The 27890-nt window shown below is 48.1% G+C and overlaps 1 protein-coding gene and 1 long non-coding RNA gene across 2 annotated transcripts in view; one reads left to right on the forward strand and one right to left on the reverse strand.

Annotated features, from left to right (window-relative positions):
- DAP (death associated protein) overlaps nt 1-27890 on the forward strand; it is a 67218-nt gene that overhangs the window by 13173 nt on the left and 26155 nt on the right. The gene's annotated exons all lie outside the window — the stretch shown is intronic.
- LOC112820343 (uncharacterized) lies at nt 11626-26982 on the reverse strand. Its single transcript, XR_012377650.1, has 3 exons — nt 26307-26982; nt 13249-13388; nt 11626-11744 (listed from the first exon to the last, which is right to left on the reverse strand). It is a non-coding gene; the product is annotated as an uncharacterized lncRNA (long non-coding RNA).

A 27890-nucleotide genomic window follows, 5' to 3' on the forward strand; every position in this document is an offset into this window, starting at 1 on the left:
TGAAAAAACGCACGGCAGGGGCGCCTGGGTGGCTCAGTTGGTTAAGCGACTGCCTTCGGCTCGGGTCATGATCCTGGAGTCCCGGGATCGAGTCCCGCATCGGGCTCCCTGCTCGGCAGGGAGTCTGCTTCTCCCTCTGACCCTAAACCCTCTTGGGCTTGCTCTCTCTCTCTCACTCTCTCTCTCTCTCAAATAAATAAATAAAATCTTTAAAAAAAAACAAAATAAAATAAAAGAAGGCGGCAGTTGAGAGAAAATTCTAGAATTACTTTTCTCACTGGCTGTTTTCACACAGCTGTGTTTGGAACAGAACAGCATCTGTAACTCTCCTAGAGGTCCACAGTCCTGTATCTTGGGGCCCAGTTTGTTTCAGAACTGAGACATTTTGGGGGCGGTTTATGAGAATAAAGCAGCACACATTCCATACAGTGCCCGTGGCGGGGCCTCGGGCATCATATCCAAATCCGTGTATGATGTTCACGCCAAGGGAGGTAAGTTCTTTACATTTACAGGCGTGGGTCAGTTCAGGTTGACTTTTGCCTCCGTACAGGCTATGAGGAAACTTTCCGTTTTTAGAAAATTCTTGAACTCAGTATCAAGTATAAGAGGGTGTGGGCCTGTGTCATTCCCTCTACTAGAGAACCTGGGAGGTCCTGTCTATGGATCCCGTTGTTCCGTCGGGAGAAAGAAGGTGAGAGAGAAAGCCTTGCCTGGGGAGTTAACAGAACACGCTCTTTTGTGTGACTTTAAGTAGAGTAAGGTACAAAGAGCTGTTTCCCTGTGAAACACAGTGTCAATACAGTGAGAGTAGATAATTTATTAGCATGTTTAGAAATAAAGACACAACAGCCCACTCGTTTTCTTTCTATTGATTTCTTTTCATGAGGTGAAATACAACCTTTATCAAAGACGTGCAATTTGAATAAATATGCCAGAGGATGAATGATTGCAAGACAAAGGAGCAAGCACCCCAGCACTCTAGATTTCAGCATCTTACTCACCTCAAAGATTTGTTCTCTGTGGAACCAAGAATTTTGAAGCAGGCTGACTGCAGAGTAGGGTTTGCATAACCCATGAGCAATGAGCAAGGGTTATGCAAGTTTTTTTCCCCTGCAGCCAAATTGCTGTAATGTGTTCCTTATGAGTGTGTCAGCTCCTGTGTTCTTGACTTCAGCTTAGCTCTTGACCGGTGTGCGTTAGACCACTTGACATGCCATTGACAGATGGGGTAAGTAAGCCCCTGAGGACTCCGAAGCTGTCGACAAACATTGCCAGCACGTCTCCTTCCAGACCTCAGCACCAGGCCTGGTACTCTGTGTAAGAGATGGCTCCCACCAGGATGCCCTCCTCATCTGTCCGGTAGGCTGACTGAATTATCCTAGCTAACTGTCCTTGACAGTATTCTAGAGTGCGGTACATCTGGCCCCGTTCTCTGTGCTCTGTCCATATTAATTCACTGGATCCTGGTACCTACTCCATTTGTTGTCATCGCTATTTCAGAGTTGGTTATTGATTATTATCCCCATTCCAGATTACTACTGCCTCTTCAACAGCTAACTCAGAAAGGTTCAGTGACTTTCCAAGGTCACACAGCAAATGAGTGGCAGAGCCAGATTCCAGTGGAGCCCGGAGTCCTCACTGTTAACCCCGAGGCTGCACTTACCAAGGGAACACTTGGTTTGTACCGGGCACTTACTAAGTTTTTCACATTGGGTTCAAAGTTCATGCCACCTACAGGTTGGTATCACTGTGCCCATTATAGAGATGAAGAAACCGAAGCTTAGGGAGGTTATCTGGCCCAATGATATGTAGCCAGTTAGTGGCCAGGCCAGGATTCAGCCCCGATTCTGTCTTGACTTGGAGACTCATGCCCCTAACAAGCTATAGAATCCCCTGACGTGACACAAAATACAGAGAATATATTGACAGCTGTAGAATGTAAATCCAGATCAAATATTTATCAATAAAATTAAATATTTATCAAATAAACTTGTTGATTCTGGATCACCCATAACCTTTTCCATATTCCTCAAGCCTGTGAGTCTACCTGTGCAGCTTTGCTCTCAGTAGGTGGTATGATTATCATTTTACAAGGTTTTGGAGGACTGGACCTATAAAAAGGCCTGTTTATTTGCAGAATTTGCCAAATATTTCATTACCCTCTTGGAAATGTCATGGCATGTGACTTCACCATCCACATTACCCTAATCCTAAAGTTTTATTATTTTTCATGTTTTGATCCAAGTGTCCTCTGGATATGAAAATAAGTGTAGAGTCTCAGATGCCAATTTCCTCCTTAGGTCCGCATTTGCAAAACTCTTTGCTTTCTTTCCCAGATTTTTATAACTGGCTTTATGTTTATTGACTCATCTCTAGTGGCTTCCTTCCTCATTAGTCTAAAATCAAATCCTGATTACAGAGAAAATGAGCAACTAGAGCATTATTATGAGACAAAAAAAAAAAACAACTTTTACTCAGATTTTTTCCTGCAAATATTATTGCTACTTAATTTTCCAGATATTTACAAATAATTTCCTAGGCTGCCAAGTTGTTTTGAGATGCTACATTTCAAAAAGGAGGAAGAAAAGAAAGTACAAGAAATTTGAAAGTGTTACCCAAGAATTCCTTTCAAGCTGAGCGCTAGTTACCCGTGGCTCTTCATCTCCAAGGAGAGGAATAGGCTTCGTTATTATTAGCCAGTACTTTCCTGAGTGGCTGCTAGATGGTGTGCACTGGGGCTGGTGGGAAAGCAGTGGAAAGAAGGGGGAGATCGGGATGGGGTGACAGGGATGCCGAGTGCACAGCCTTTCTTGAGCGTGGCTCTCTTTTCAGCTCTGACTTAGAACCTCACCTACCGGGGCACGTGGGTGGCTCAGTCGGTTAAGCGTCTGCCTTCAGCTCAGGTCATGATCCCAGGGTCCTGGTGTGGAGCCCCACATCGGGCTCCCTGCTCAGCGGAGAGTCTGCTCCTTCCTCTCCCTCCTCCCCTCCCCTGGCTGTGCTCTCTCTCTCTAGCTCACTCTCTCTGTCAAATAAATAAAATCTTAAAAAAAAAAAAAAAAGGACCTCACATACCCAAAAAGTAAACAGACAATTCAAATTATCCAGCATGTGGGAGAGACCCAAAATGGATTCCAAACAGTAACGAATGAACTTAATTGTAATACAAGTGATGACTATAACCCATTGCAAGGACTGGGGGAGAAAACAACTTACCGAAATAATTTTGGAAAACAGTATGTTGACCAGATACTCTTAAGACTAAAGACAAAAACTGTCCAAAAATGCTGTAGTCCAATTAGCAGATGTGTTTCTTACAGGGGTTTGGGTTAGCGATTCTGAAATTGCATTGTGTGTATCGTAGGGTTGAACAAATATATAAATGGGTGGTGGATAATGAGAGCCGAGTTTCTTGCTGTCAAAGAAAGTTTGCAGCTAGAAAGGAGGAAGACTGAAATGAGCTTTGTGGTGTTGAATCAGAATCAGAGGTATTTGTTTGAACTCAGTTTTAAATGGCGGATAGATGGATAGTAGATACCTGCAGACGCGTACATAGGTGCAGAAATAAAGGTAGATGGGGGGGCTGGCGCGCATACCTGTACTCCCTTGCTGTGTTCACTGAGAGAGCCTAAAGCCATGAGGACTGACACCCATGTAACCGTGAGCATCCCTAGAGCCCAGATCTTTGTTTCTAAACACTTCCCTCCCCCCTCCCCCCCCCCCCCCCCCCGCATCAAGGGAACCAGGGTTCCTTGCAGAAGCGGCAAATTCCAGGGCTGGGGCAGGAAAGTCCTAGATGAGCCCGGAACACCTTGTAGTGCTGAACGTGAGGAAGTGTGCTATAAAGGATGGGGCTTGTCAGAACAACACAGAAGCCAACCCAAAGGAGCTCCTAATGGCCAAAGCTGGAGCAATTGATAGTATTGGATTATAACCCATAGAGTAAAATAAACATTCGTGAGTGCATCCTGATATAAGTAATTGAATATATGAATGAGGAGAAGGGACAGCTCTTTGCAGAAGAATTTTAATTAATAGGGGCACCTGGGTGGCTCCGTCGGTTAAGCGTCTGCCTTCAGCTCAGGTCATGATCTCGGGGTCCTGGGATCGAGCCCTGCCTCAGGCTCCCTGCTCAGCGGGGAGTCTGCTTCTCCCTCTCCCTCTGCCCTCCCCCCCCACTCGTTCTCTCTCTCTCTCTCTCAAATAAAATCTTTAAAAAAGAGAGAGAGAAATAGAATATCATAGAATATCACCAACAGGCAAACAGCTCAGTAACTGTTGCAGACAAGATCCACTGATGGATGCTGTGAAGAGTGGGTGAAAGCCTAGGAGAAACAGGTATTTGCATGGTCTCCAAGTTTCTCCCCCAGTATCTTTATTAATTAAACAGGGAGTATCTTTACGGTGGAGACCATGAAAGGACTCTTGTTGCAGTATAAAAGCTGAAATAAGAAAGCAGAACGCCATCTTGTTTGACCTCCTATGGGAACCTGCACATCAGTAACCAATTTCTCGTGCTCTGCACGTGTCTGTGGACCACCACAGACCTGCTGCGTGCACCTGCTCCTCCTCAGGATTCCACCTGCTACTTTCAGCATTGGCCGATAACCCTTGCCTGAAACAGCTACTGCTGTATTATTACAGGGCCACCGTGACAAATATCACAAACTGGGTGGCTAAAATAACTCAAATGGAGTACCTCACCGTTCTGGAGGCTAAAAGTCCAAGACCAAGGTGTCACCAAGGTTGGTTCCCCCTGAGGCTGTGAGGGAGGACCCATTCCACGCTCCCTCCTGGCTTCTGGTGGTTTGCTGGTGATCCTTGGCTCGTAGATGTCTCACCTCAGTGTGTCTCCATGGTGCTGTCCCTGTGTCTGTTGACATCATCTTCTCTGTGTATGTCTGTCTCTGTGCCCAAGATGCCCCGATTTGTAGGGATATCAGTCATTGGATTAGGGCTTACCCTACTGACTTCATTTTAACTCAATTACTTCTAGAAAAACCCTATTTCCTGGAAAGGTCAATTCTGAAGTACTGGGGGTTAGGATTTTACTTATCCTTTTGGGGGAAAGCAACTCAGTCCCAGCAGACGCCAAATGACAACCTGTGGCCATGTTTAATGGTTCTTTCACTTGAAGTGAACTCTTAAGAAATAAAAGTTTAAGAGGTGCCTGGGTGGCTCAGTCAGTTGGGAGTCTGCCTTCGGCTCAGATCGTGATCCCGCGGTCCTGGGATCGAGCCCCACGCTGGGCTCCCTGCTCAGCAGGGAGCCTGATTCTCCCTCTCCTGCTCCCCCTGCTTGTACTCTCTCTGTCAAATAAATAAAGAAAATCTTCAAAAAAAACAAAAACAAAAATAAAAATGTAAAACTCTGGAGTTAGGAGATGGTACAACCTGTATACCTTTTATTTTTCCGTAAGCCATTATGTCTATGCTTGAACTTTAGTTAAACCATGTGATGAACCAATTTCAACATCATCCTTACTTTCCAAGATCATCCTTTCTATCCAGGCTAGTTGCCCGCTGCCTTTTACAAGGGATGTGTCCCTTTACCTGAGATGTGTGGAGATGCCGGTGGGCTAGGGGTGCTGAGTGCCCACCAGCTACCAACACCTGTTCTGGTCCCGGTGCCCATGACCCGGGGCCCATGACCCAGATGCTGGTGTGCAGTGGGCCACGGACCCCTGCCCTGGACCCAAGGCCAAGTGTTGATGTGGTGGGGCATCAAATGACAAGGAATGTCCTTGGGAAGGGGCTAAGTGGTTGTTACCTGCTTACAGATAAATGCCTCCGCCAGGGACAGCCAGTTCTGAAGGCACCGTGAAAGCCTAGAATAGAAAGCCTGAGAGGCACGATGTCATGGTGGCGGGAACAGCGGGGAAGGGCCCTGACTGCCTTGGTAAGGGAAATGGGGGACACTCTAGGCGCTGTCGGCCACCTCTGTCTGTCAGGTTTGCCCACGTGAGACTCGTAGATCAGTGTTCTCAGCCTGTGGGCAGCATGGGGCATTGATGAAGGGCTCACGTTTGCACACCAGCAAGGGAGGGATGAGAGCGGTCGTTCTGCCAGTGGCGGCGTGGGCAGCAGAAAGCTGGCGGAGCAGGGGCCGGTCCCCACATCCCTGCATTCACAGAGATTGCAGCCTGTCCTGATGTCTGCCCTCTTCCCACCCTCCCTCCATGGAGGCTCGGAAGGGCCCACGCTCACGTCCCCCGGGTTAGAGCAGGCAGAACGCCTGTGGGCTGGCTGCCTCCTGCAAGAAGCAGTGTGCTCATGTCCTAAGGCTCCCTGAACGAAGTACCACAAACAGAAACACTCACAGTTCTAGAGGCCAGACGCTCGAGAGGAGGGCGTCAGCAGGGCCGTGCCCCCTCAGAAGCAGTAGGGACGGATCGGTTCCAGGCCTCTCTGCCAGCGCCTGGTAGTTCCTTAGCTGGTGGCAGCGTGACTGTGATCTTCATGTGGCAACCCCCCAGCGTCCCCCCCTTTTGTGAGGACACCAGTCCTATTGGATTAGGGACCCATCCTACTCATTTTAACTAATCACACCTGCAATAACCCCATTTCCAAATAAGGTCACAGTCTGGGGTACTGAGAGTCAGGACTTTAACTTAGAAATTTTAGAGGGACACAGTTCATCCCATAGTAAGCAACAGCACCTCATGCCACTAGGCATCAATTGACAGTGCCCAGCTTCACGGACATACCAACAGTAGCGGCAGCATAATAATTTATTAAGCATGACGATGACATGTCCCTTTTCTCCGTGCCGGCATGCACCATTGCCTGGGTTGAGCACTGCAGCAGTATGCCTACCCAGCAGAGCCGACGCTCTGTACCAGGGATGTGGGCCCCAAACGTTGGTCACACAACCCATCAATTTAAAAATTGTTTTGGGCCTGCACCCCCAGTATATGTATATTCATTTTTAAATTTATACATGGGTACTATGCTACTGTTATATAAATTATAGACTGGATCCAAAATGAATATTCGTGTATTAGATAAATAAGCAATATGTTCAATGTCTTGCTAATCATTGTGACTTTGTATTAACATTAGCTAATATCTCAAGGTCCAAATACCCTTGAGGTGAGCTTTCTCATTAGTGATTCAGGATGTAAATCTAAATTTCTAATGGCCTTCTTGGGGATTTCAGAGTTTGTGGGGGAGGGCCACATCTTGTCACATCTGATTAGATCGTTGGTGTCTCTAACGTGGTTCATGAGGCACTTACACTAGGTGAAGGGTGAGCCCTTCTCTGTTATTACTCATCACCTGGGCTTGTGTGGGTAGGAGTTCTGCCCCTGGAGTTCTTTTGTGAGGATCTTTTTAAGCTATCACGTTAAGTCCGTTTTGTAAAAGTTAGGTTAAATTCATTCCTAATACATCTGAGCACCGTTCTGGGTGCGTGGATGTATCGAGGCTGAAACGAGAGAATTGAATTCGTTACCCTGTTAACCAGTGTCCCGTATACTGGAAGACGTTAGAAGCAGCTGAAGAGGCACAGGGCACGTGGGAGGTGCCCCGGCTCCTTCCTCCGGAGCCCGGAGGACCGTGAGGCCCCGAGACAGACAAGCAGAAGAGCCACATAGTAGTAAATAGTGCTAAAGCTTAATTCATTTTGTTTGGGTTTTTTTTTTCAGACAAAAAATAAACATAAATAGAATAGATGTGCATGCTTATCTCATTTTCCTGACAACACTGAGGCCCTGTGTCAAGCACAAAGGACGGCCTTTGTCACTGATGGGTTAGGGGTGGCCCCCGTACCAGTTTCCCTGTTACGTGTGGCATAAATGAAACATTTCCTCCCAAGTCTGCAGCTTTGTGTATGTTAGGGCGATCGATCGGAAGGCAGCTATGTACATTAAGAAGTTTTTCCCAGAATCGCCCGATGAATGCAGAGCGCGATGTGTGTGACCCAGACACTTTGTGTCCTAGAACTCACGGGCATTAGCATCGCCAGGAACTGGGTCTCTGAGTCCTCTTTTCATGTAGATGGGCACCAGCGGAACGCTTGAGTCTGGCAGGTAGTGAATCAAAGGCTCCCTGCTCTGCCAAGGGAGGGAGCATATGGGCATCCATATGTCACGGGAGCTTGGCTGGACTCCTTCAGTTTGGGGATGAGAAGGAAAGTGCTGAAGGCCCAGCTTTCCTCCAGCGCCTAGTGCTGCTGGTGATCGGCTTGTAGGCGATGCTTACACGGCGTCTGGTTCTCTAGCGGATGCAGAAACCAGGTGTGATGGATTAGCTTCTGAGCGCCCTGTTCCTGCCCCCTCCCCCTGCACAGGCGTCCAGCCTCCTTACAAGACGGTCATGCCCCCCTCCACGCTGGGAGAGCTCTTTTTTGTCAGATGGAAGGAGGGAAGCAAGGAAATGGAGCCATCGGTTTTTCCCCCCAGACACTGCTCTGTGCTTCTGCACTGGATCAGCCTCTTGGAACGGATGACTCTTTTGTTTTTATGGTGTTACTCAAAGGGTTGCAGTATTTATCAGGAGTGTTTTCTTATTACATAAACATATGAACGGAATTTAAATCAACTCTCCAGTGCTTGCATTTTATAGAAATATGTAATAATAACTTCATAGAATAAGGCTACATATAAGAATAACTACGTGGAAACAAGAGCCCTTTATTGAGTTTATTATGATTATTATGCCTAAAATTTTTAAACCTTCTATTTAAATAAACTCTGTTGACTTCAACTGTCTCAGATTTCTAGCATTCAGAAAATACTTTGGTGAGTCAGTAATAAACAGCTTAGACTTTGATTCTTTAAAGGCAAAATAGTTCATCAACTTTATTAACCTGATTACTTCTTATTTCCTAGCTAGAGAAAGAGATCGATGAGGTAAGGTCAGTGTGGAGGAAGAAAATTCTTTATTCTTGTGGACGTCTTTTGTTGGACCCTTAGCTCCCTCCGGGCAGGATATTTACTTTGGTTTTTAGATGTGTACAAGCTCTAAGGCAGGGCTGCAGGGATTAACGTAAAATGAATGTGGACTGGAGTCATGGGGATGGTGTTCTAATCAGGAAATTCTCAGAAAATCATCAGAGTTAGAGCTGGACATGACCTGATAGGTCACCTAATCTAGGGAAGATGTCAGATTTTACTAAAGATCTATAAGGGTCTAGATACCAAAAGCAAAACATCTATAGGATAGAGACCCCCAAAGTTTTTTACGTTAAAAAGAAGCCCCTGCCAACTTCTGGGTATATCTCCAAAAGAATTAAAAGCAGGGTCTCGAGATATTTGCACACCCAGGTTCACAACAGCACTATTCCCAATACCCAACGAGTGAAGGCAGCCCAAATGTCCATCGACAGATGAATGGATAAACAAAATCCATTCAGTGGAATACTATGCAATCTTTAAAAAGGACAAAAGTCCTGTCACATACTACAACACGGATTAACTTTGATGACATAATGCTAAGTGAAATAAGCCAGTCACAAAAACAAAGATTCGTAGACAAAACTGTGTGATTCCACTTACACAAGGTGTCCAAAGCAGTCAGATTCATAGAGATAGTAAAGACAACAGGCTTCAGGGGCAGAGGGAAGGAGGAAAAAGGGAGTTGTTCGATGGGCGTAGAGTTTCAGTTCTGGAAGATGAAAAGGTTTTGGAGATCTGTTTCATAGCAGTGTAGATATACTGAACACTATGGAACTACCTACCTGAGAATGGCTAAGATGGTAAATTTTATGATGTATGTTTTTTACCACAATAAAAATATTTTTTTAAAGAACAAACAAAACATAGAGACCTCACTGCTATGGTGGCTCCTCAGAAGGTTAAACATGGCTGTACCATATGACCCAGCAGTTCTCCCGCTGGGTATATATACCCCAGGAGAATTGAAAACAGGTGTTCAAACAAAAACTTATACATAAAGCTTCATCACATCATTATTTACAATAGTCAAAAAGTAGAAACAACCCAGATGTCCACCAAATGATGAATGGATAAAGAAAACATGGCATATCCATACTGTGGAATATTATTCAGCCATAAAGAAGAACAAAGTGCTGACACATGTTACAACATTGGGTGAACCTTGAAAGCATGATGCTAAGTGAAAGAAGCCAGACACAAAAGGCCACAGATTCTGTGATTCCATCCATTTATATGAAATGTCCAGAATAAGCAAATCCCAAGAGACAGAAGCAGGTTCCTGGTGGCCAGGGGCTGGGGAGCGGAGGGGGCAAGAAGAAGTGACTGCCTAATGGGTATGGGCTTTCTTGTGAGGATGGTGAAGGTGTTCTGAAATTAGGAAGGAGTAATGGCATGACATAGTGTATCAAAAGAACCACTGAATTGTACTTCAGAATGGTTAAAATGATGAATTTTGTAATATGTGAATGTTGTCTCGCTTAAAAAAAAAAAAACATAGTCCCCATGCATGAAAGGTTGGGAACCAGGACTGTAATCCAACTCCCACATTTTCTTAGCTGGGAACGTGGAGAACTGACGAGCCAAGGGGCCCTCAGGAGGGCCATCCTGTAATACTCGGGGGACACCAGGATGCTTCGGGGGAGCTGGGGAGAGAGGCATTCGTGGGATGCTTTCCCCTGCAAGCAGCAACAAATCCAGCTCAGACTGGATTGGGCAGCAAGGGCACAGGTGATCTGTGAAGAGTGCCTGGGTAGGGTTGGCTGCAGGTGAGAGGGGTCCTCCGGCCCCTTCTATGCCCCATCTCATTGCCCTGCCTTCCTTCTGGAGTAGCATCCCCCACAGGTGGGCGGTGCGTTGGCCAGAGTAGGTCCAGCCTTCACATCCAGACACATGCTATCCAGAGGAAGAAACAGGCATCTCTTCTAGAGTCTCTTTTTAGGAGCAAGAAAAGCTTTGCCAGAAGCCCTCTAGCAAACTCCTTGGCCAGAATGGGATCATGCTACTCTCCCTAACTCAAGCATTGCTGAGATGGTCCCAGACGGAGGGTTTGTGGCAGTGTGGATTTTGAGAAGACAGTCCCCGAGGCCATGTGGGCCAGACGGAAGCCGGTCCAGGATGTCCCCTAGAGCCGCAAGGACAAACAGGTGCCCCAGGCCTACAGAGAAGAGGAGAGAAGTCCAGGGAAGCCGGCAGAGCCTGAGGTCAGAACCTCAGCCTAGAGCCTGGAGAACAAGGTTCAGGGACCACAGCATAAGCAGCAGGGTCCTAGGCCAGTGAGGCTGGTGGCAGGAGGTCAGAGCTAGGCCCAGGGTCTGAATGAGGACTAGCACCCAGCCAGCCCCAAGGGCTGTCAATAGAGCCCCCTCTTAAAGCCACATCCAGTCCCCAGAGCTTGTGTCTTTGAACCCGGAAGTTGGCACAAGTCGTGGTCATACACGTTTAGAATAAAACCTGTGGGATTTGTGAAGAAGACCAAATCTGAAAGGTTAATCCCTACAGACACCATCAGAACTAACCAGAGGACACTGGCTAAATTACTAGAATGGCGCCATCCCCCATTCTTCTGGTAGATTTCCGTGAGACAGTTTTTGTGCCCCAGTCATTTCTCCAAAATGGCAGCCGTGAGCTGATATCCCAGTGCACACGCATCCAAGCAGTCCACCTTCCCACTGGGGGGCGCTCACCTATTCACGCGACACCTGTAAGTACCTGCTGGGTGCCAGGTGCCCTTCCCCATGGTTGGGGCACGTTAGTGAACAAGACAAAACCCCTCTTCTCAAGTCGGGGGTGCCAGACGATTTGCACACACACAGTTGAACAGAAGCTGCAGCAGGTGGAGTCAGCAATCCTGGGAAGAAAAACAAAGCAGGAGGGCCTCGAGGGTTCCTCATCCCCTAGGAAAACTGCACATGGAGGACAGCTCGGGAATGTTCTCAGCCCTCTCAGAATGAATGGGCTTGAGGCGTTCACAGGGAGGAGAGAGGACGTGGAGATCAACTCTGTGTCACCGTCACAGGACAGGGCTGCTCAGACTGTTCCCATGAGCCCACAAGTGGGTCTGAGCTCACTCAGTCCCCTGCTGGTCGCCAAGATACCAGGCACTGTTGACATGGGGTCGCTGCCAAGATGGGTTTTCTGCTAAGAGGAAGCCAGAATAGGCTCTTCGTGGAAATTGCTCCAGGAATTTATGGTCAAGCCTGACATTAAGGCTTTTGCAAATAAGGCACAATGGTGGGCTGTTTGGTGTGCTGGCTGAAAGGTGGCTGTCTGTGGCCTCCCTGGCTTTCTGCAAAGTACAGCCTTCTCCGGGAGAACTGCATAGCACTGGAGAAAAAAAGTGTGTCTGGGGTGGTCCAAGGATTTGGCCAAAAGCTAGACTGCCACCCTAACTTTTTATTCTAGATAATTTTGAATATATATGTCAGGACAAAAGCTGAAAACCGGGTGAGCGGAGATGATAAGTTGCATCTATTATGTGTTCCTTTGTAGAGCAGGTTCTCGTGGCACGATGACAATGGGATCTAGAGCATCTTCGGCCAGTCTAACTAAATTTAGAGAAGTAATTGCTGTTTTCTTTTTTGGGGCGTGTCGTGGGAGGTGGGAAATGAAGGGAAGGACAGCTAAGATGACAGAGTAGAAATATGAAGTTCTGATGTGGGCGCCCACTTTGCAAGATGGCAGTTGAGCATGAAGTTGAAGTTTGGTTCTAGAAGTACTAATTCATTCTGTTGATTTAACAACATCCCTGCCTCCAGAATAGCTTGACCTCTGCAGCTGAGGTTAGCTTTCGGCACCCTCGGATTCTGTAGGAGGAGGACATGATGGAATATTTCTGAGCTTTGAAACCTCCCCACTTTGCGGGGAAAGGGTGGTTGCTTCCCTGCAGCACTTGATAATTCTGCAGGTTGACAGAAAAACTAGGACAATTAACCACCTGAATGCTGTTAATTAACATGCTGTTCAATTAACATGGAAGAGGTGATATTCTTTGAACCTAGAAGCACATACAGAAATGTGATAAGCAGAAATAGGGGGAGTCTGAGTCAGGGGGAACAGTGTAGATGAGCATTTTGAAAAAGGTAGAGGACGTGTTGAGATTGCTGATGCTGGAGGGAGGGCTGGCTCTCTCTCTCCCCTGCCTCTTCCTCTCTGCATCGCTTCCCTCCCTCAGGCACTTTGGCACAAGGGCTCCATGTGGAGGTGCATCTCTCCAAGGTGGCGTCAAGGCGTGCCAGGGCACGCATGCCCAGGGATGTGTGTCATGGCCCAAGACTCCTATCTTTGGGCAAGATATGTTCCTCCTGAGTTGCCAGTAATTTGAACCTAGGAGGGTGGTGATGATAGCCATTTACCTGGACTTACTGGCAGGTTGGGTTTCTAAAGAACATTCGTAGATCAGTGAGATTATACACCAGTGTCACTGTTTCAATTTCTTGACCCCAGAATCTGCCACTCTGTACATCATCTCTTTATATTTCATTTCCCTGAAGATCTGAAAAATAAGGCAAAACAAATAGAATGTTAGTCCACCAAAGCTCTCCGTTGTCTTTTTTGCCTATTCCTTGGGCTAAGTCTAAATTTTCTCCCCAGCATTTTAAGTGTGTGGGAAGGGGCAGATTTCTGGACTCTTGATTCTGTCCCATTGGTCTGGGTATGTTTTTATGTCCGTACCATACTGTACTGATTACAATAGCTTTGTAATATAGTTTGAAGTCAGGAAGTGAGATGTCTCTAGCTTTGTTCTTCTTTCTCAGGATTACTTTGGCTATTTGGGGTCTTTGTGGGTCCAAACCAAGTTTAGGATTATTTTTTTCTATTTCTGTGAAAAATGCCATTGGAATTTTGATTAAGGATTGCATTGAATCTGTGATTGCTCCAAGTAGTCTGAACATTTAACAGTATTAATTCTTCCAATCCATGAACACAGGCTATCTTTCCATTTATTTGTGTCTTCTTCAATTTCTTTCATCAACTTTTTATAGTTTTCAGTGTATAGATCTTTAACCTCCTTGGTTAAATTTATTCCTAAGTATTTTATTATTTATGATGCTATTGTAAAGGGGATTTTTAAAATTTCTTTTTCAGCTAGTTTGCTGTTTGTGTCTAGAAAGGTAATCGATTTCTGTGTGTTGGTTTTGTATCTTGCAACTTTACTGAATTTATTAGTTCTAACAGCTTTTGGTGGAGCCTTTAGGATTTCCTAAGATCGTATCATCTATAAACATCCTTGCTGACTTACATGCCTGTTATTTCTGTTTTGTGACTAATTGCTCTGGCTAGGACTTCCAGTACTGTTGAATAGGAGTTTTGAGAGTGGGCATCCTTGTCTTGCTTCTGATCTTAACAGGAAAGCTTTCAGTCTTTCACCGTTGAGTATTATGTTAGCTGTGGAATTATCCCAGAGGTCTGTGTCTTGTGTGTTGGGGGGCGGGGGCGTGCACGCCCACATGCATGTGTGCGCTCACGTGCGCGTGCGCACACACACACACACACACACACACAGTGGCAGGCTAACTGGTTAACTGACAGGTCAGATAAAACCTCTGACCCTTCACAGTTCCTGATTTAACAGGCGGATGGAAGGAAGAAGCATGTAAAGTGATGTGATTGCCCAGTGGTGCTCAGCTAAGCAGAAGTGGCAGGGGCTGAGTAGCAATCGACAGAATCCCGGTCTGCCAAGTCCCCAGCCAGCGCATGTCCCATCCCTTGCCTGTCTCCTCTGAGTGACCAAGGAGTGGGCAGAGCCTCTCAAATTTCAGTGTGCTTGCAAATCACCTGGGAATGCAGACTCTGCCTCAGCAGGGCTGGGGTGGGGCATGAGACTCCATTTCTCACAGGCTCCCAGGGGATGTGGTGCTGCTTTTTCCTACCACACTTTGAGTAGGGAGACTCCATCCCACGCTTTGTAATGCTACTAATGTCTATATGTTTGTCAGAAATGTCAGCACTATATAAAATGTAGAAAATGTTATATGAATAATTTACCCTTTAGCTATCTATAAGTAATTATTAACTTCCTAACTGACTGCTGTATTTATAAGTACCCCACAGAGGAGAAGGGAGACAGGATATGTGAGACCCGTCTATAGGACTGTTTTTTGAGACTTTATTCGGAACGTGTCTGTCACTCTGCCTGTTGAGCTTTATGATCTGTCTTGTCCTAATTGGGCCTTGGAGAATAAGAAGTTCAGAAGATTGTCCCTACTATCAATGACCAGCATCATTCAGAAAGTCTAACAGCCAAATAATGACAAATACAAGCCACCATTAGACCAGGTGCGTTAAATACTTAGTCTTACTTTGTCCTCACTTCCTACAGAGGGAGGCAGTGGCCCCTCCTTTTAAGGGTGAGGAAATCTGCTGAGAAAGGCTGATGACCTGCCTGAGGTCATTCCCATAGGCACTGACACAAGGAATATTTGACTCCAAACCTGTCTGATTCCAAAGACGGGCCACTCTGCTGCCTACCGCTTATATTCTGGCAGCCAGCCCTCTTTTTCCAAAGAGTTTGGGAGAAATTATTAAAAAGAGAGCCTAACATGTTACTTTGAACTTTAAAGTTCAGAGACATAATTGTAGTACTAGGATTATCTTGCTAAATACTGGTTTCCATCCAAGCTCCTTTAAGAAGGAAGAGTTTCTGTCATTTTTTTCTTCCACCCCAATTGTCAACTCAAGCTTTGCTCTGGTCCAAGCCCGGTGCTGGGGTGGCTCAGGCTCCCACGAGGGCACCCCCACTCCCTCAGCCCGCATAGTGGTCGCTCCTACTCCAGCAAGTGCTGAGACCTCTGTGACAGGAGCCACGGAGCCACGGACAGGACCGCCCGCCCTGGAACCGCCAGCCCAGTGTGTGGGAGACACAGAGCACAAACACTGGGTCCATCTCGATTTTGGACGCCATGGATTGGAGATTCCTAAAGTCAGCAAAGAGAGGAAATCAGACCAGAAAAGCGCAAATCAGAGGAAGTTGGCATCGAGGCAAAACCGATGACTCATGGCTACTAAATTCATTATGACTCTAAGTGGAAAAAAGAAATAAAAAGTCTTAAATGGGAAGGGTGGTGCTGCATGGGCCAAAAACAAATACTACTAAAGAATGGAAGAGAGTCTGTTTTCATTTTGCCAGAGGTTCCGAATGCGATTTGTAGATAGAAACGAATGCAAACCCTTTCCAGCTCTAGCAAGGCTGAGCCTGTGGGGTGGATTTCCATGAGAAATGCCTTTGTTGCCTCTGTTGGGTCTGAGGGGAGCCTGAAGCCAAGAGAGGAGGGGGAAGGAGGCTCAGGGCAGCAAGAGTCCGTTGACCCTCCGGCATCTTCTGGGCACTCAGAGCTCCAGACTCTGTGCCTATAGGGCTGTGCTCCCTGGATGGGAGGTGTTGGAAACCCTCGCCTGGGGGTGAGCACGAGGGCTCCTCCCTCTGAGTCACTGAGCCGGCATCCCTTAGGGACAACAACCAGGAAAGAGAAATGTTTCCACTTGAAGCTTGAGTTTGATCCAACTCAGGCTGGGCTTTTTATCTGTTAGTTTTATCTGTGGGTCTTCATAGCTTTCTTTTTTAATCCTAGGCCATATTTAGGGCTATGACACCAAGCAGTGTAGGGACATGGAGTCGCCTAGGGCCAGCCTTCCATTGTCCCTGTGAAGTGTACATGAAGCAGCTTGGCCTGGAAGAGTCTCATGCTGGGGGTGGAGCCAGGGCCCCCTGAGTCCTGGCCTGTGGCTCCTGGGTGGCCCCAGGTACAGCACTAACCTCTGGGACCTGGCTCTTCATCCGTAGCGTGACATTTGTAGATAAGTCTTTTCTCTAACGGGACTTTGATGATGAAACAGAATGAGGGAAAATGAATATTTGTAGGCTTTGAAGAAAAGCACACATGAATTAATAATAGTCACACATTTATGGAGTTCCTATTATGTGGCTGGGACTTCACTGGCCTCTGGAGATGAGAAAACAGAAGTCAGTCCTCGAGACACATGAGCAGGTGGATCGGTCCTCAGTGAGGCCGTCTGCATTCTTTTGGTGGTGTAGTAGATCCTGGGTAGGTGATGAGTCATTTCAGACTTAAACAGGATTAAAGGTGATGTGCCTGTAAATCTTTTTAAAGTTTTTACTGACAATTATATGACATTTTTAGGACAGCACAAGGAAATGGACTGTCTGTGCGCTACAGTTCGCGGAACAAATCTCTTGGGTTTTCTTTTGTGCTCTTTGGTTTTTTTCTGCACCCAAACAATGCATCATTTGTATTACAGTATTTGCTTCAATAATCTTCCAAATGAACATCCTGAAAATGCACTCAGATAACACACAATCCCGACTAAGGTGCAGAGCAAGAGGGACAAGTCTCCTTTCATATATCCTTGGGAGTTCTGTCACTGCTGAAGGTGTCACAGTATAATGAGGATGAAGATAATGGCATATAATGAAATGTATAGCCAACTCAGACCAAGATTTTTAATGAGGCAGGAGCTTGGTTTCGCACATTTGTTCTTTAGCTTTAGTGTCTGGCCCAGAGCCTGCCATATAAGCTCTCCTTGTGAAGTGCTCTGTGTTAATTAGGGACTGTACCATGCTGTCTTTTTCTTTACTAAAATTGCTCAAGAGCTGCTTTGTTTTATTTCTTGCCTGGGTTTTCTTTTTTTTTTTTTTTTTAAGATTTTATTTATTTGACAGAGAGAAACACAGCGAGAGAGGGAACACAAGCAAAGGGAGTGGGAGAGGGAGAAGCAGGCTTCCCACCGAGCGGGGGAGCCCGATGTGGGACTCGATCCCTGGACCCTGAGATCATGACCTGAGCTGAAGGCAGAATGCTTAATGACTGAGCCACCCAGGCGCCCTTGCCTGGGTATTCTTAATGATCATTCTTATATGTGCCTCCGTTCGTCATCTGTTAGTTCTTCCCAAGAGTCCTCAGGACATGGGGTTAATAGGACTCGTGTTAGAATGACCCAGAGGGGCCGAGTATCATTTCCAGTGTTCCATAGCCACTGAGTTGTTATTACGAAATGCCAGGGTGCACGAGAAGGACCCAGTTAGGAGACCTGAGCTGGGCCAGCTGCACCACCAGCTAGCTGAGCAAGCTTTGCAACTCAAATTGTATCTCTAGGAGAGGAGACGCATACATATGTAGAGGGGCGGTTGAATTCTTTTCCATGGTTTCTAACATTTTTGTCTTCTGTTTGAATCTAGTGGGCTGTTAATACTGTATCTTCCCTCTCCTCTCAGCTTAAGAGTTTGTGACCATAAATGCTGTTTTCAAGGGACTAAATGTTTAGCTTTCTTTCGTAAACTGCTTACTCTTTCGAGGGGACTGTGGTGGCAGAGGCTGATGAGACAGCAGGTATGTACGGTGTATCTGTCTGTGTTTCTTTGGCATTGACGTTTTATCAAGGGACATGGCTCTGAAGGATGGCCATGCCTTCGAATGGCCACGACTTTGTAGCCGCAGTGGCCAGAGGCATAAAGATGTGCAAAGAGGATTTTTCAGTACATTGATCACTGGATGTCTTGCCACGCAGCTTCTGTGATGGATACTCGGTTCTGTGGGCTCCTTCCTAACCACAGTCTAAAGGGTGGTGGGGAATAGTAATTGCAAGAAAGAATCATCACGAGCATTCGCTGTTGAGTGGTGGGTGTGAACAGGGTACTGCTGTCAGGGGCTAAGCGTCATCATGTAGATGTTGACATCTTCCCAATGGGTTTCCTTAAGGTGACTGGTGCACCCCTATGGCACCTGGGCCTGGTGGGGTGTGGCATCCAGCAGCTGATCCCTGGGCAGCAGGGACCGGGTTTAGAGTTAGCAGCTGCTTGTGGGAGGGATGGGGGAGGGAGGAGAAAAGATTTCTTCTCACTATCCAGGGACATACAGACTTCAAAGGGAGTTTACTTGGCACAATTGATGTGTTCCTGAAAAGTTCATCATAAATCACAATTTCTCTTAATCAAACTTTATTTCCCTACTGACATGACTTCAGAGCCTTTTCAGCCCCATTTTCCCTGACTCTCTGTTGATGGCACTTGATTTCTCCTGCTCCCCTACATCCTGTTGTCTCTGAAAACTGAACCGCCAGTAAGCACGCTGGGACGCCACGCTTCCGAAAATTGGCCACAGCTGTCAGCCAAAGGGGCACAGTCACTGTGGGGTGGGCGCTGAGTCGAGTGGTATGGAAATTACCAAGAGCGACCCCGGTCGATTCTTGCATCCTCTGCTGGAGAAATTAACAACAGTATTCATCTCTGCTGAATCCAGGCATGCTGGATCATCAAGAGGATTCATGTCAGGTCCAATTTGGGATCATCAAATTAATTGTTACATGTGACAAACTGACGTGTAAAGTGATAAATACGTCTCCCTGTTAAAATTCCACGGTGCGTTTTCATGGCCAGGGGCTCGGATGATGGACAGGGCAGGAGAGCTCTCTTCCTGCGCAGCCTGCCGAGTTCCTTTCCGTGCCCTTTTTGCCTAGAAACCTTCATTAACCCATTTACTTCCTGGCGGTTGTGTAAATTCTTAGCATTTTTCTTCTGCTCCCTCCCCAGATGAAGTCTGGGGAATTGCTCTCGAGGGGTGCTCTTCACCTAGCACCTGTTTTATGAGCCCATATGCCCGGTCTTCAAGAACTGCGTGTTAAACAGCCCACAAAGTCAGAGGCTTTTGCCGTGGGAACCCACAAACAGGTGGGGCTTCTACCCCGGGTCCCCAGGCCAGGAGAGTGGAACAGGGCCCCGGCTCGGCTACCCGAGCGCCACCTGCAGGCGGGAGGAGGCATTAGCAGCCCATGGGCTGGGAAGTTACCTGATGTATTTAGAGCCATGCCTGTCCTGTTAGGCTCAGCCCCTCCGTCTACAGAGCAAACCAGGGGCACCAGGCAGACTACCATGTCTTTAGTCTCTGCAGCCTTTGTCACTGAGACGTCCCTCTCTCTCTAACAGCAGCTCAGCCAGCTCAGCACCCATGCTTGTCATGGGTGTCGTGGACTAAGGCTGGACTGCAGGAAGTCCCCGCGGGGGGGCAGGGGGATCCCTGGCCCCCCGATGGGAGATCCCATAGTCTGCGTGTGTGCACATCTATTCCGTCATTCGCCAGACCCTTCCAAATTCACTCCTTTACAGTTTTTCCGACTTTGTTTTTGTTTACTCATATTACAGGTTTCCTTGCCACAAGAAGGGGATTCAGTTATCAAAATATCATTTTAAATTGTGATAGTTATTTCTTTAGAAATTTAATAATGAGATTTCATGATAGGTCTAGTGGCCGCTGTTGTTTTGATATCCATATGTTACGATATCCTGCAGTGACAGTAATGTGGGGTGAAAGTCACAGGTGCTGCCAACACCACGGGGGCTCATTGCCTGAATTCGTAAGGAAAGGGAGTGTGAAATATCAGGTGCTGATGAGGACGGGTACGGGGTGGGTTGGTTGGTTTTCCCCTCGCCCCATTCGTGGGTGCCCTGATTTCCATTTTGGAGCCCCTTGGGTTAAGAACCTCATCCTGTGCCTCTTAGAGCCGTATTATATCATATATATTATAGTATTATATCAACACAGATACGTCTAAACTCACACATCAGGCTTACGTCAGACAGCTTTTCAAGGATCTGGATGTTGGTGTGATGCACACAGTTCCAAACCCCAGATATGCCTTCAGTGTGAAAGAACCCACGGCTTAGTTGGAGTGATTCAGCTGCCAGTCCCAATTACTCTTTTCATTCTCACGCGCAGCGAGAACACGCATGGGCAGACCGATGAAATTTCACCTCCTTGGGGGAGCATTCCCTGACGCTCAGCCCTCAGACCTCGGTGCTGTTTTCTGTTCCCCATTGGAGAACATGCGTGTCCTCCCGCCCGAGTCCTCACCCCGATGATGGCTACCCACTGAATGGCTCGCCTCAGCTTGGCTGCCTGTCCCAAGCTGCCCGCTTGCTGGAGGGCCAGCCCCATCCGGTGGCGGGCTTCAGTTCAGCTCTGCAGTGGGATGGAGTGCAGGGAACTCAGTTCGGGGCAGAAAACTTGGGTTTCACTCCCGGCTTTGTGACCTGCTGCCTGATGTGATTGTGGGAAAAGTACTTAAATTCTTACAGCCTGGGCTCCTTGGGTATAAATTGGGAGTAAAAATGATGACCCCTCACAGAGTGAAAAGATACCAACTCTCGCACGATAAGGCACCTTATGAATGACGGCTATTGATTGATCATGGGGAAAGCCAAGGGCTTTTTCAGCCAAGACTTCAAGGCTCATTTATAGACCCTCACGCTTGCCTGGCCCTGGCTGGGGGCTCCTGGTGGTCTTGTGGGCCCCTACTCTGTGTAGCCCCACCCAGTTTCATTGCATCCGACCCCCCTTGCAGACCTCTCCTCCCCCCCACATTTCCCTGAATCTGGGGCCCGAGCAGACCATGTCTGCTCACTCGCTGGAACTGTACCAATCCTTCAAGACCCACGGAAGCTCCTTTTCCACAAAGCTTTCCCTCACTGCCACAGCCCCCAGGGACCGCCCCCACCTGACTTCTTGATACTCGAGCTCTGTGTGCCTCTGCATCCATCCACTCGGGCAGACCCAGTGCCAAAGGCAGGGGGCTCAAACAACAGACACGGATCATGTCACAGTTCTAGAGGCTGGAAGTCCAAGATCAAGGTGTCGGCAGGGTTGGTTTCTCTCTCCTGAGGCCCGTCTCCTTGGCTCGTGGATGACTGTCTTCCCTCTGTGTCTCCTCATGGTCTTTCCTCTGTGTGTGTCTGTGTCCAAGTTCTCTCTTCTTATAAAATCACCAATCCAAAATAAAAAAAATAATAAAAAATAAAAATAAAATAAATAAAATCACCAATCCTAGTGGATTAGGAACCACCCTAATGACCTCATTTTAACCAAAGGGTCTCTTGAAAGACCCTGTCTCCAAACACGGTCATATTCTGAGGTGTTTGGATTAGGACCGGGGACACCATGCAGCCTGTAACAGCCCCTCCCTGAGCGTGCGGTCATCACCTGTCAAGTCCTTCCAGCTGCCCGCACTCTGTGTCTCCCGGGGACTGTCTTCTCGTTGAGGAAGCATCATGTCCTAGGTCACTCACGCACCCCTGCGGGGCTTGAGGCCTCACTCGGAGGACAGCATGAGAAGGATGTAAACAGGGACCTCACCCTAAATCAGCTGCTTATGGATTAATCAGGAAGATGGGGCAAAACACTTGTGGGCGGGACAGGGAGAAGCACCAAGACTGAAGTAGCAGAGAAAGCACCGTAGGGGTTCTGAGGATTTTAAATGCCGAAAGAGTAGTAGGAGAGCGTGACCAGCATAGCTCCCCAAGCATGAACGACCCTGGAGAAGGCCAAGTCCGTCTCCCAGAGCACCGGTTTCCAAAGAAGAGAAAAGCTGCAGGCCCCAGCTGGGTGGGCGGCCGGCCGTCTGGTGGTGTTGGCCGTGCTGATCCCTAGGCCTGCCTGCGCTCACCTTCCCCTTAGAGCGAACAGAGAGTGTAACCCTTCGCACTCCCTCATTCCACAGCCTGGAAGTGTGTACCCCCAGCAGGGACTGTGTCACACTTGACAATTTCAAATACTTCAAGAGGTCCCGTTTTACATTCGCTCGTGTTCAAATGAAGGCTCGCAATGGTTATTTTATTCGCTACATTACATTTTTCCTCTGCCCCTTCTTTCCTCGTTCCACGTGCGCCCAGGGTAAGCTTATCCCCACTCACAGATTTTTGGACCGTGATCCTACAGCTAAGCCCGTATCCAACTGTCCAGCCCTCGCCTCCTCCCCTGGTTCAGACTGGTACTGCCAGCTTTCAGCTGGGCATCTCCGTTTCGATGTCCAAGACAAACGAAATTCCACTTGCCCCTCCCCCTTCCTACCTGCTTCTCTTTTGCCCTTGTCTTGCACCTTAAAGCCTGAGGTGGTGGCTTTCTTGCAGCCACCCCACCCCCCAGCATGAACACACAGTACGCTGCATGCACCTCCAGGCCTGTGCCCATCAACAAGAGTCTGGATGTTTTTAGACAGAGCTCTGTGCCGTTCACTTTCCCCTTCCTGAGAGGACTGCCATCCTCCGCCCCTCGCTGCTCCACATTCACGGTCTGAGCGCCCAGGAGGGTGAGAGCCCCCCGAGGAGATCCAGGCCTGTGCCACCTGTGCCTTCCTCCATCCCGGGCACTGGTGCAGAGGGTGCTCCGCAGGACGCCCCTCCCTCTTCAGCGCCCCTGCTTCTACTCCTTGAAGCCACAGAGTGTTAAAGTTGTGTTTTTAAAATCTCTTTAAAATCTCTCTCTCCCCTCCTTCGGATACTCGGTGTGTGCTGGGCTGTAGAGTGAAGAGCGTGGGGCGCGCTGCAGGCGGCCGGTCCCCGGGGAGGTGCTCGGGCTGGGACAGGTTGAGTGGGCACAGATAGGTTGTGAGTCTGGGTGCTAAGCCTGGGCTAAGCTGAACCTGGGCATTTTCCCCAGGGCCACACCACAGGCCGAGTGGGAGGGCACCGTCTGCCTGTGTCTCTGACGGGCCAGGGACAGAGCTCTTAGAGCTGGGAGAGGCTGCTCATCACCTCCAGAGGACAGTGCACATTCCTCAGCCAAGGTGTCCCCAGATGCGAACTTCTGGCTGTGTTCCCTACACCTGCATTTCCCACTGTACCTGACTGCTAGCTCGTGGCCTTGTGAAGCCCTGGAAACCCCTTAGCAGACACCCGTGACTCAAGGCTCTGTGTTGTGGCTGTGGGGACAGGTTTCCTGGAAGCATCTTGGTGCCATGAGCTGAGTTCAGGATGGGGGGACGGTTAAACCTGGTTCTGCCAGGGTTGCCCTGTGGCTTTGGCCACATACCTGTGATGTCCTGAGCCTCAGTTTCCCATCTTGGAGATGAGGCAGCGATACCTCGTTCAGAGGATTTTTCAGAGGATCTCATGTCACAGAGGCTGGTTAAGGTTTCCACATGGTGCTAGCCAGTATCAGCACTCAGGAAATACCAACTTGCTTTGCTCCATCTAAGGCGTCAGGACTGAATTTTCTAGATGGGCACTGGGGGGTGGCATTTTTGCAGTGTGTGTGTGTGTGTGTGTGTGTGTGTGTGTGTGTGTGTGTGTGAATGCAGATTAAAAACTGTTTCCTTGTCTGTCTGAATTGCCTCAGCATATGGTCGTGAATTTTCCCTAAGTTGTTTCTGAAAGTGGAAGTGAGCAGGACTCCAGGGCTGCCCCTCCCCACCTTTGAGCACAGCCTTGAGTCCTGCCAGCATCTTGTGGGGGGTGGGAGGGTGGGGGGCGGGGTAAGACACAGATCGCCAGCATGGGCCCCCCACCCTGAGGTTCTGATTGAGTAGGTCTGGGTGGGACATGATAACGTGCATTTCCAGTCAACACCCAGATGAATTGATGCTGCTGTGTCGGGACCACACTTGCAACCGTTGCCCTCAAGAATACGAGCAACACCTCTGTACGTTGTTTAGAGACGGCCACTCTTCCCTTTGGAGGGCCTCACCCGGGACATGTTACAAGTAGCTAAATGTCAGCTTATTTGGCATTCCCCCCGTTGTCAGTGCCAGTGTGACCTGTGGAAGTGTTTCTCGGGTAGCCTTGTTCAAAGCCTGCTTCATAGCATGCCTGTCCTGTCAATACTCTGATAACAAGTCCCGTAGTCAGAGAAGTCAGGCCGTCGTCCTCCTGTGGTCCTCGGCTGGGAACCTACCACCTGGCCGGAGACAGCCACGCGACCCCACGTGCAACCCTGTGCGCCGTGCCGTGGGAAGTCTGTGAAGACAGCAAGTCAACGGGGTGGGAGAGGAAACCCGCTCCAGTGGTGGGGTTTCTCGAACACGTCACCTATTTACCCCTTCTTCTCTGGGAGTACATTCTGTTTGGGTCTTGACCCTTGAGCCACAGTTACACTGTCTTAACCACACTGTTGCGGGATCTCGTGAAACTGGACTTTTGTCATCGGCCCTCGCACGTGGTTTGCCCGACTTTTCATAGGAATATGTGTACACATCTGAATAGCAAACCTAAGAAAACTAAGAAACTTGTGCAGTAGAACTTCACCGTCTGTATTAATTCTAGTGAGTGGTAGGGTGATAGACTGTTTAAGTTTCCAAATTATAAAATATTTATTAAAAAATAGTGTATTGTTGGGGCACCTGGGTGGCTCAGTTGGTTAGGCGACTGCCTTCAGCTCAGGTCATGATCTCAGGGTCCTGGGATCGAGCCCCACATCGGGCTCCCTCCTCGGCGGGAAGCCTGCTTCTCCCTCTCGCACTCCCCCTGCTTGTGTTCCCTCTCTCGCTGTGTCTCTCTCTGTCAAATAAATAAAATCTTTAAAAAAAAATAGTGTATTGTTCCTTTCGTGATCATACAGTAAGTCGGACTTGCCTAATTAGTGCTGCCAGCAAATTCTCATAGAGGAGACGTGGTAACGCATCAGTAAGACTTATTGTAACAAATACATCAATATTTGTGTATAAATTTTCATTGTAGGGTGCTTTGGGTTTCTTCCCCAAACCTTATTTTCTTAAGGGGTTAAGATTCTTCCTACCGTCTCGTCTGTGTTGCTTCTGTGTCCCCCATTTCTTCTAACGAACACAAACTTCAATTAGTGAAACCCAACCAAGTAAGGTTTCACTCTATTGGAAAAACGACTCACATGAGCACACATGAGCAGCACCCCTCCCGCCCAGCAGGTGCCCTGCATGTCTGGTCTAAGGACATTTGACTGTGGTCAGAGCCTTAGCTCTTTGTCTCTAAACCCCATTCCTGCAGTTGACCTATAACACAAGGGTTGCCTGCATGACCGTACTGTGCCTTTTGCTCATTGGTTACGACTACAGGGAAAAATGGAAGCATGGGAGGGTTTATCTTTTAATGCATTCCATCAGAGAAAAGTGTGTTTTCCAAACTGTGGGTTGTGGCCCATGGGTGGATCATGAAGTCAGTTCAGTGGGTGGAGACCAGCATTTTTTTTTAATGGACTTCGAGCAGAAAATATCAGAGTGCATTCCAGGCCGTAAGAGTCAGACTGTGTTCTGTGTATGTGTGTCTGTCCGTGCACTGGGTCACAGAGTTAAAAGATCCAAGTTTTTATTGTGGGTCATGTCAAAATATGGGACAGCCATTTGAAAGAACATAGCTCAAGCAATTCCAGATAGAAGAGAATGACTAACTTAAGATGAAACATGTCTTCCTTAATGTCATACTTTGGGCCCCTGCGCCCCAAATCCTCTCTGGGCTTTGGCGGTGCCACACCCCTGTGACCCACCTGCCAACTGAGCTCCAGCAACCCCGAGTTTGTACCCTCGGTGGAATTCCTTCGCACTGTTAAAGGTTGATTCGTGCTTCGGGGTAGCATCCAGGTCTTGGGACCCAAGAAGACAGAGCTGCCCCCAGTCTGCTCTCCCTGGCCCCTGGCCCACCTTGTGTGCGGCGCTCACTCACCTGACAGATACCCCTCCTTGCTCAGCTAAGTGCTCTTCTTTCCGAGCTCAGCGGAAACATCACGCTCTTCCAAACCGGCGCCCCCTGCTGTTCATACTCCTGTAGCACCTTGTCCTTCCTGGTCCCAGCTCTTTGCCTGGATGGAGGCTTTCAGTTTCCTGTTATTTGTTCCACGGTGGCCCCCAGCTTCCTCAGACGTGTGCAGCCTGGCCCACTTTCTCAGAGGCAGATTGCTGGCTTCTCTTTAAAGCCCCCTATGACCTCTCCATGTAGGTTTTGGACTTAGCCTGTCCCTTTGCATCTTACAGTTGTGGGAATCCCGATCAGGAAAGGGGAAATCACTTGGCCAGGGTTCCGTGGTTAGGGGAACATGGGATGATTTGTATTGTTCCCGAAGAAAGACCGGAACTGTCCGTGCATCGGGGTTCCTGACCTCTCAGTGCTTTTGCCCACACCTGTCTGGGACCTGCAGTGTAGCATTGACATGCACACAGCTGGTGGCCTCTTAGATACAATTTAGTTTATTAAATTCAGATAAGCATTTTCATGCCCCTAGCTGCCATTCTCAAGTTAGTAAAAGTGTGTTCTGGATAAAATTCCATTATAGTTTTGTCTCTCAACTATAAAAAGAAATTCTCCCTAGAAAAAATGTTTCTTATCTGCCCGGTCATTGATTGGTAAAGTTAGTCTTAACCAGCCCGTCTGATTTTCTTATAAACCCAGCAACACTTGGGTGAATTCACACAATGGTGCCTTAGCCAAAAAAGGCCTTGAAGGAGTTTAAGGTTTGGACTCTGAAAAGCACCAGCTGCCATTAGGGGCCCAGGCTCCTGAGCTGGGATCCTGGCTCCCCCTCTTACTGGCTGTATTGCCTTGGGCAGCTTACTAACCCTCCCTGTGCCTTGGTGTCCTCATCTGTAAAGTGTGAGTGATGTTAGCCCTTACTGAGCAGGCTGTCGTGAAGATTACATGAGTCGATGTGTTGACAGCACCTGGAAGCGCAGAGTAAGAGAGAAGCACCTAGAAGCGTAGAGTAAGAGAAACATTAGCTCTCATTAGTAGTATTCCATTATGACTCTGTCTCTCTTATTTTACAGTCAAAACCCTGGAACTAAAAGTAACCCTAATCCTCTGTAAGGGGCTAGAATATTTAAGGCCCAGGGTGTTTAGAAGGACGCCTTTGCCTGTTCTCTCTGTGTAATGCATTCTGCATGGAAGGTGTGACGGGAGCCAGGTGGTCAGTGCCACTCCCAGGAGCTGCAGGCCCGTCAGGCTTTAGGGCGTCTTTCCAGCGTCGCACTTTCTCATAGAATTGCTGATGCTGAGCTAAGCTCAGACTCCCAGTGCAGCGTTTGGAGGTGACTGTGGCCACTTCTTCATCCCACCTCACAATGCATGTTCGAGAATGCTTTGCTTCCAGGGAGCTCACGTGACTTCAAGGGCAGTAACTGCCCAAACGAATGTCACTTTGGGCTGGCTCACTAATCTTCCACCAAGGGCACTTGGTCCGGCTCCCCCACCTGACCAAGGATTTCAGAACTTCTAGAATTTCCTAACACATGCGTCCATTAAAGAATTGCAGAG

The sequence above is a fragment of the Callorhinus ursinus genome, unplaced genomic scaffold (assembly GCF_003265705.2).
Source record: "Callorhinus ursinus isolate GAN/ISIS: 27379988/994484 unplaced genomic scaffold, GSC_fseal_2.0 scaffold3, whole genome shotgun sequence".
NCBI lineage: Eukaryota > Metazoa > Chordata > Mammalia > Carnivora > Otariidae > Callorhinus > Callorhinus ursinus.